This window comes from Mixophyes fleayi, chromosome 6 (genome assembly GCF_038048845.1).
Source record: "Mixophyes fleayi isolate aMixFle1 chromosome 6, aMixFle1.hap1, whole genome shotgun sequence".
NCBI classification, from domain to species: domain Eukaryota; kingdom Metazoa; phylum Chordata; class Amphibia; order Anura; family Limnodynastidae; genus Mixophyes; species Mixophyes fleayi.
The window spans coordinates 182,875,510-182,885,559 of NC_134407.1; positions in this window are offsets into that span (position 1 = coordinate 182,875,510).

The following is a 10,050-nucleotide window of genomic DNA, read 5'->3' on the forward strand; positions in this document are numbered from 1 at the left end:
CTCTCATCACTTTGCTGATTTTTTTTTTTAGTTATAACAACAACCGAGAGTGCAATAGGTATATGGGAAAAAACACAATTATCGAACATCATCAGGGGTGCGATCATTAAATATGCCTCTCACAGGAAGAAACAACAAACTTGCACTTCTCACAGTCCTGAGAGCCGAGATAGCCTGCGATGCATTTTTGGCTTTCAATCGATTTGCCAATAAAGAGACCTCATTATTGCCTTTCTCATAAAAAATTTTTATGACCAACAAAAACTTTTTCTTTTTTTTCTTCTTTTTTTTATGCCTCTATCCATTGAATTTCCATTTTCAAGTTCGTTATTTGTTTGAACAATTTGGGAGTGCAAGTGATTGTTAAGCCATTCCAAGTCGTGCATTTGGGTAGTGAGCATGTACAAAGTGCAAGTTTGTTGTTTCTTCCTGTGAGAGGCATATTTAATTATCGCACCCCTGATGACAGCCTTATGAGCTTCCCACACAGTGGGAAGTTGCACATTGGGGTGTAAATGTAATTAAAAACATTCTCTTAAGAAGACTGATACAGTATCCTTGAAGTGTGGGACTTTAAGAAGAGTCTTATTTGTGAGTATGTCATTCAGCCTTCACAAGATGTTGAATGAGATGGCTGCAGACATAAACATATCAATGTGTGAGTAGGATTGATGAGGATAAAAATAGAACATATAATCCCAGGAGGAAATAGCAGTTTCCAGATATCAAATAAACCAGTCTCAGTCGTGTGTTTTTGGATTTTGTGTGGAGTGTTGTCAGGAAGGGGAGTCCTGGTGGACAATCCAAAGTAGGATAAAGAATAGTGCTGAAATTGCCACCAACCAGGAGTGAACAGTACATGTGAAGAAATATTTCAAGAAAGCTGACTGGCCTGAATTAGTCGCATAGATGTTCACTAGGGCAGCAGAAAGGTGCCTGATGTTATCAGTGAGGATAATAAAGCAGCATTCATAGTCAACTTTGGAATCTAAAGCACAAAAGGAACAGTGTGTTAGGGTCGTTGCTAACTGATAAGTTTTGAGACTAGTACTAGTAGAGGTCTTCACCTTTAGTAGCCGCCTTTCCCGTAAAACAAGATGCGTTTGGAGGTGCTCAGAAGACTCCAGGACTTAACTCTATGTTAGTAGAAACTTATCAGTGTAACCGCAGTGCAGGGTAGGGAACCGGAATACTGGAGGCAGAAACCAGGGACAGGCCTAGGTCGTGGGTCCATAGCAAGCAGAAAAGTCAGAATACAAGCTGAAGGTAAGGGCAGGTTACAAACACAAAGAATCCAGAAAACAGGGAAATGGTCAATAGAGCACAGGCAAACAAGCAGTGTCTAAAAAATGAACCAGGGTTACAACAGGTAAATAAACCTTGGACAGAAAGATATCCAAAGGAGTAGGTCAGCAAACTGAGGCCCACAAAAGCTATAACCAGCAGGGAGGCTAAGCCCTCCCTGCCTTAAATACAAAAGCTGTCAAATGAGCAAACCGGCACTCTGCCTTTGAATAATCAGCCCCAGGGACTGATTAATTAATTCCTTGCAAATGCGCACGCACTGGGTTGGACTTTTGCCGAATTGAAGAGCGTCCCGACGGTTGCTTAGGAAACGGTCGGAACGGCAATACAAGAAGTGATGTCCCGGTCATTAAAAATGTTTTTGAGGAATATTTAAGTCCCCTGAAATTAAGAGAGAGAAAATGATATGGCATTGCAAGGAGTAGAGGTGCTTGCCTCAAGAAATATGTCAGTAGGTAGTGCTAGGGTGTCCTACTAAATGGAGATTGGAAGTGGCAAAAGAGTATAATGCATTGACAGAACAGGGAAGGCAGGTGAAGAGTAAATGAGAACAATAAGAATGAAATTACAAACATTGGGATTGCAAATGAAAGTAAATTAAAAAATGAGTAGGGTGAAATGGTGAGTCTAGGAACAATTCCCGATCCTGTAATGAACAAACTTTAGGATCAAGAGTATATGAAAAACGTACAAAACAATTTTATAACAAGACTAAAAAGTTGATAGGAAACAACAATGATTCAAAACAAGTCAGGACTAGGTAAAAAAAACAAAACAAATCAGTGACAAATCAGTAAGCATCTTATAACATTATCAGGGTGGAAATCACACACAATGTGAGGTTGGAGATTGCTTGCGATCCCAAGGATGGTCGCGAGAATGTTGATGGAGCTTCAATTTATGAAGTAGGTCTTTTTCTTCATTTGGGTTCCGTATGGAAACCTGTCTACCTTCAACATCGACAGTAACATAGAAGGCTAATCCCCAATGATACTAGTAGCCATTCTCATGTAGTGAACTGGTCCCATCTCTGAGGTCACATCTCTTGGCTGTTGTAGAAGGAGCAAGGTCCTGGAAGAACTGGATACGTGCCCCTTCAAAAAGCACATGAGAGGAGTTCCTTGCGGTGGAAATCACTGCACGTTTCGTTTTAAATGAGAACAATCTGAGAATAACATCTCTAGGGGGTTTTGAGTGCTTAGTACGAGGGCGGAGAGCCCTGTGTGCTCTTTCAATATGGATAGATTGAGCGAGAAGGTGGGGTACCAGAGATGAGGAAAGTCTAAATAAGAACTGTTCCAAGTCTCCTGATTTAATGGTCTCAGTCTCATTGCGAATTGGAGGACTGGGATTCTCCAAGTCCTCCAATTTTTCCTTCAAACAATCATTTTCCCGCAGCAAATAATTCAGATCTTGAGAAGCTTCTTCCTGAAATGTGAGATTGGATTACACCTTGTGTTCAAGTTTAGTTGTTCGCTTTGAGAGAGCAGTCATCTCAGTTATAAGGTCTCTAATGGCCTTTGGTAGAGCTGACGACAAAGAGTTTGTCCTTTCCACAATTAAATTTCATAATTCTTCAATGTCTGCTTTAGTAGAGGGGATAGTACAAGGTCTTGGTTCAACCTCTGATGAAGCCAAAGATGATGAGAGTGGTGGCGAGGAAGAAGCATTTTTCCCTTGTTTTAAAAAGTGTTGTGTAATTTCCCCGACTGTGCCCTTTACCAGTAGATTTTTGCATTTTGAGGTAAAAAGAACTCCATCATCTTCTTGTTTGTGCTGATAATAGGCTGGGTGGGTAAGGAATAGTCCAGGTGCAACAAAGTCCCAGGAGGTGCTTGACTAACAACATCGGAGTCAGAGGTAATCAGATGAGATATTCTCCATGTCCCATCCAGATGACCACAAGATGGCAGCAGAGTAGTGGGTGATGTAGCAGCTGAAGAACAGTAACGGGGAAGATTCCCAATCCACAATACTGATAGCAGAAATAATCACCAGAAGCAATCGCTGTTATTTGCTTAGTGGACCACAAGGTGGTAGCAGTGTAATGTGGAGTAGTCACAATTCCTGGAATGTCCATAAAGGAATATACAAATAATGCAAGGACTAAAGTCAATTTCAAAGAGGCAAATATTCCTTAGTAGCGGTGTACAGGTGAGCTCAGTCCAGGTTGTGGCATCAGAGATGCTATGTAATAATCAAAGGTGTAGAGATGCAGAGATTAGCTTAATTTGTAGGCTCCTTTGGGGTGTGGTTAATCAATGCAGCTGAGTAATACAGCTCCTATTTGGTTCAGGGAGCAGGGTGGTATTGGTAGGAAGCTTAGTTGATGAAAAGCTATAGTATGGAGATATTCTCCACAACCGCTAAACAGAGCACCAGGGATGGCAGAGTCTGCCATAAGCCGTAACTTAAAATTTTAGCGCCTGGGGCGAGAAACGAAACTGCCACCCCCTAAGCCCACAATTTTAACCAAATGAACCTAAAATATTCATAAACTGCGCCCCCCTTCAGCATTGCGCCCTGGGCGGTCGCCCCTATAACACAGTCCTAGTTACGGCCCTGCTGCCATTACTCGGTACACTAGTACGTTCAGTTGAAATACGAATAGGAGAGGGTCACTGACACTGGGAGACACGAGACCTCGAGGGATACAGGCAGGTGCACGGTGTAGCACCATGAGCTGGGTTAGATCCCTAAGTGACTACCAGGGTATAGTTAGTGTCAGCAAATGCGCTCACCTGGTCCGGTGGAGCGATGTGTCCTGTGCGGGAGCAGTGATGCAACTGCTTGACATTTCCCCCTGCACAGAGTTTCCTTTGCTGGTGTAGCCTAGTTGGCTCAGCTCTGGCTGTCCAGAGGTTGGCAGGTGACAGCCTACGTGTCCCAATGAGGACAGGAGGCGAGGTCTGGAGGAGGGGTCCCACAATTGAAGGTCCCCAGTAGGCCTCGGTCACAGGTGTGGGTAACAGAGCCTGCCAGGGCAGCAAATGTGGGTCTTGGAGGTGTTGGGCACTAGACATAACATTGGGGTGTCCAAATTATAATGATAAGGATAATATTTAAGTTACAACCAAATCAGCTTTTACTTCCATAACAGCCACTGGCATCTTGTCCCTGTTTGTTCTGTGGTGCTGTATAGAAGTCGAGTGCTGGTTAAAGTGCTTAGCGCACTCCACACAGACGTATGGTCTGTCCCTGGTGTGGATTCTCTGATGGGTCACCAGAAAATCAAAGATTATCAGTACTTGTTAAATTACGCAAAATAGCCGTCCCTATAGAAACCTATCCGGATTGCCTTTGCATACAAAGACAGTGGGACTGCAGCAGATATCTCCAATATCTGCAGTGATCCTTTTTTAATAGATAAGAGTGTTACCTAAAACTGCCTTTTTCAGGGGATTTTCAGCTCTTAGGAGCTGCTTAAATAGGCCCTTAGGACTGTTTAAATCTAGGCGATTCTTTGTATTAAAATTACTGGGCGGCTCTCTCACTAATCGGCACCTTGGACTGTATATTCCTAAAACAGTGAGTTTGAGCTTTCTTCCGAAGGATATGTCATTGTATATGTAATATACAAATTAGCCAGCTAATTTTCATGCATTATGTACTAACCACACATAGAGTGGACATATTTTATATATATTTTTTTATATAATTGTTTTTAATAATTATTTGATTCATCTGTGAAATAATATTTATTATTTGCCATAGTGCACGCTTAGTGATGCTAAATTATTTTACTTCTTTTTATTTTTGTTGCAGCTGCCAGTTGCCCTAAAACTACTGCTCACTATTCACTTTTTAGTACAGCAGCAATGAGGGTTATAGTTATTATTTTTTTGCAATACTCACTAATGTTGGCTACCCACTGATGAGTAGTTAAACTCCAGTAGACCTGCATGCCAACGGTCATTGCATTTGAAATGCTGTGGTAATGAGCGCTTACACGTGCGATTGCTGGTGGTGGGTCAACAGAGAACACTCGATTAACCTCAAGGCGTTCTTATGTGCTGAATGCATGTAAATGGAATATGTAGCATCCAAAAATATGTCACTGTAATGCAAACACTCCCAATTGTAAGTGCTAGTGGGTGTGGAGACATTGGAACCAATGGTTTCCAACACCATGGGGTAAATGTATCAAGCTGAGAGTTTTCCGGCGGGTTTGAAAAACCAATCAGATTCTAGCTATCATTTATTTAGTACATTCTACAAAATGACAGCTAGAATCTGATTGGTTGCTATAGGCAACATCTCCACTTTTCAAACCCACAGGCAAACTCTCAGCTTGATACATTTACCCCCATATCTGTTTACATGTTTTAACTGGGGTTAAAAAGACACTAATAAAAGCATATAGTTGGACACCAGTGGGTAAGGGCCCTTATAGGGATAGTAAAAAATGAACTACTATATTAGCTCTTAAGGCAATACAATACCGACACAAGTAACAGTTACAAATAATATAATGAAATAATATACAAAACAAGGGCCATTTTTTCCAAAAAATAAACTGGAACGAGAGGGGGAGAAGGATAGGGTGGGAAAGTGGTGAGGGGGGGGGGGGGGGGGGGGAGGGAAGCTAGGGCAAGAAGAAACCTGTTCTCTAAACCAATGTAATGTAAGTACCTTTTGATATTAAATGTATAACATCCTTTTTAAAGAATCCAGAATTTTTTTTCGCATTCCGCAGTATGAATAAATAAAATGTACCATTTGTTCAATCTGCCCTATATATGACGTATACAATATCGTGGAACTAAGTATAGTTCACCAAAGTGTTATTTGGGTGGTATGTATTCCTAAAACCCCTAAAGCCTTCTTCAGGGCTCAGATCCCTGCTGGGCATTGTCATCTCCTAGGAGAAGTTCAGTCCGTAACTCTCACATTAATGCTGTCCAGCGCGTCATAAAACAGCTCCTGGAACTGAATTAATACTATTTTCTTTTTAAAGCAGAATGTACCTTAGCACTGTGAAAAATACAAACTGGGAATCCCTTCTTTTACTCGCTAGATTCCCCTTAGACTTGGCTGTCATTCTGTCCTTTATCCCATGACATGATGACTGTGTATCAGACCAGCTAGTGTAAGGATGTTATCAGGAAAGCCTATTACTTGGACTGTCAAAATTGTGAGTTTGACAGCTATGTTACTTTGATGCTGCTCTGTAGTATCAGGAAGTTGTGACTGGCTAAAATAAAATATTATTTCTGTAATATTGTAGCTCCAGGTATATATAAAGGAATATTGGTTTGCAGCTGATATGATACACAAGCGCTGAGACAATGGTGTAGCTGTGCGCAGTCATACACCATTATTGCTTATCACTCTGGTTGGTAGCAAAACTACCTGTGAAACTAACCTACCTGCCCCAGAGTGAGTGCTTTATGGCAGCAGCTCTGTTACCCGAGCCAAAGGGACGCTCTGCTAAGCCCAGTGGTTTCCAAACTGTGCACCGCTGCTCCCTGGGGTGCCGCGAAGCTCTCACCGGGGTGCACGGCCAGGGCCAGTGGTTAGCAAGGCGGAGGACTACTGGGTAATTATTTTGGCTTACGGATGCCTTGACAAAATGATGAAGACCCTAAGGGTGCCTCGAACCGAAAAAGTTTGGGATCCACTGTCTTAGCCTAAAGCATTCTGGCTACTGTAGTTCCCAGCATTGCTAAGCAACATAATATGTGTAAATTGTAATCTCCCAGACTCTCCTTAGGGAAATTAATAGTTGCTTCCACCACAAAGTTTCCAGGGAAATGTATTTGTACTGCAAAGCAACTACTATGAATTGTCGTGTTTACAAATCCCAGCACATATAAGAAGGTGAGGTAGGACGAGAGTTACGGATCTGTGCCACACATTTCAGCATCCAAAATTCTGCAGACTATAAACATAGCAGTTGGAATGAGTTTGGGATTAAAATGTAGTTTACAGTAGTCGAAGTGGAAATTTAGGAGTGGTAGTATAGACATTTAGAAGTGGTGGTATGAACAACGTAATGGGAATGGAATTTGATAGTTTTACATTGAAGGCAGCAGGAGAAGTGGCGGTATGGCATACCACTGTACACCTCCACTTCCACCATTGATAACTTCTGTATAGAGATCCTCTTACATTACCTTTTAATGATACATAGGTAATAAAACACAGTTATTCTGTTTGAAGATATATTTCAAATCAATGTATTTTAATTGCAATTGAATCCTTCTCTCTAGATGTGTAGCAGCAAAAAAAAAAAAAAAATGGGCAAAAGCTATTCGACAACTGCTGGCTTCTACTAATTTTATATTTGTATTCCTCTTTTATCAACCTTCTATCCCCCCCATACAATTTTAACCAATTATTTTTTTCCCAATTGTTACTCTTTTTTCTCTCTCCAAAAGCTACTCAATTTGATCATTGCTGAAGTTTTTACTGGGGGACTTGGCAATTGGTATACAAAGTGCACCAGCATTGCTCAGCTTGCCACAGTTCACTGATATATACTACTAATCTCTGCATCTCTCACTCCTCCCCCTGACCTTTGTTACATCTGCCATAAGGCACATTACTCAACTTCTTCATCATTGTGCACATCATGGTTGGTGTGGCTCAGGGTAAACTCTGTCCAGCCATGGGTTAAAACTGATGGGGGAGGCTAAATTACCTTATCTCTTTGATTTAGTTTATACACTCTTCTGCTCTACCCATGAGGTATTTATGGATAGAGAGCTTGGACACTGGTTACAGATGAGTGCCCAGTAACAATTTATGGCACAGGTCATAAAAGCAAAGGCCTTTGAAATATCTTTGTAAGGTTAAATCAATAACATCAGTGACATCCAATAAACAGACCCCTCACATTGCTGGTGATATCTCAGGACATATCAACTGAAGGGACAGAGAAGCTGGGCTAAGTGTGAATGAAGGGAAAAAAGGACACAGGAAAATGTCACACTTACAAAATTTACATTTTGTATGCAAATGATGGGGAACTTATGACCTGCTGTGTGGAGGCAATATCTTTATTTATTTCCCATATTAAAAATAAATAAGGCTTCCTAAGTAAGAGTGTCATCTCTTGACAAAAAACCTTGGTGGTGGCATAATTGGTAAGGCAAAGATAGTGTGTGACATACAGGGAACATTTTAATAATTTGAAAACAGAGCAGGTGGTTGTTATACACAAACACACACACACACACACGTGTTCAGGTGGATTGAAACATGAATTAAAAGAGGCTAAAACAGGACATGGTGGCAGGGTGGCCAATATACTTGTTAGAACCACCCATGGGAAATTGTTTATATATTGTATAAACAAGTGTAATATGGATGAGAAATGACCAGGAGTGGACACGATCTTTGACAAGTAGTGATCTTACAGTGAAAATTATATGCTTTAGTTAACTCTAGTCCTGAAATCGTCCACTGCCATAAGCTCTTCTTTTTAAGGTCAGGAGAGCCCCTTCCCAATTGAGCTCTTATCACAGTGATATTTTTAGTTTAGTATTAAAAAGGTAGACATTTCTGATGCAGAGCATATTTGTGGGGTTCTGTGACACAGAATAGGGTTTGTTAACGGAGAATATTGTCTGAGCCTAGATTGTGGGACAGTGGATCTGGACCAATATCTACTTTTGTTTGAGTGTACAGTGGACCTAGAATTGGTCTAGTTTTTCAAGCGCTAATTTGAATTTATGGAAGGGGTGGAGACTCCTTTTGGCTTTATATAAAGAATAAATGTGTATTCCATCTATTTATCTACCATGTTGTGCGTTTATCGTTATTTTTCAATATAAACAAACAAAAAAAAATAAAAACAGTTACTTCTCTGTCTTTTACCTAAGATCAAGTGTAGAGTCCCATGTATGCTGTGAGGCTTAAAGCTGCTCCGAGTAGTTGATGGGCTGCTCCTTCATCCTCTGGCCAAAGGAAAGCAACCTGAAGCTCAAGGTGCAAAGTATCCCTGGGCTCTGCCTGACCAGAGAGAGCCCACAAATGTACTTTGTGATGCAGAGCACAAAATGCACTTTGATTTTTTTTTTAGGCAGCTCTATTTGTCTCTAGGAGGGAACCCAGCATCCCGAGTCAACGCTTTGTCTGGTTCCGGCTGACCGCTTACTTTGGATCAGGACTACAGGCTAGCAGGCAGTCACCAGCATAGAAGATGCTCCATCTAGAATTAAGCTGCACACCATCTAGATGTAAGCAGTTCCAATTGCCAGTGAAGGAGTCTCATGGTCACAACCAGAGTGCAATAATTTCCTTGTGTGCATTAGCGTGTATGATTCTGGAAAGATACATCATTCCAGAACAGGTAACCAAAATTCCCCATAATGTTCTATGACTGAGTGTATTTAGTACCCCCCAAAAAAGGGCACATAACCCACAGTACAGTTGTATCAGTAATCTTTGATATTATGCTACTAGAGAAATCACAATCTGTTCCATATTTACAGTTTAGGCGATGTCAATATCCTAGCCAGCCAGCCCATTCGCTATTCTGGTCTAGAAGACGATTCAAGACTGCTCTAATATGCAAGATATTGACAGCAAGATCCCATAGGCACAATCCGTTATGTAACTCGATTCAGGTGTTGAATGTATCTAAGTGTGGAAGAGTGTTTAGACTGTAAGGGACACTGGGACTGTTGCAAGTGGTTAAAATACAAAAAGCACTTCTTAAATATGCTGGTACTGTACAAGGATAATTATTAAAATAAATCACATAACTGAATCAATGTTTCCTAACATTTTCAGAGCCCA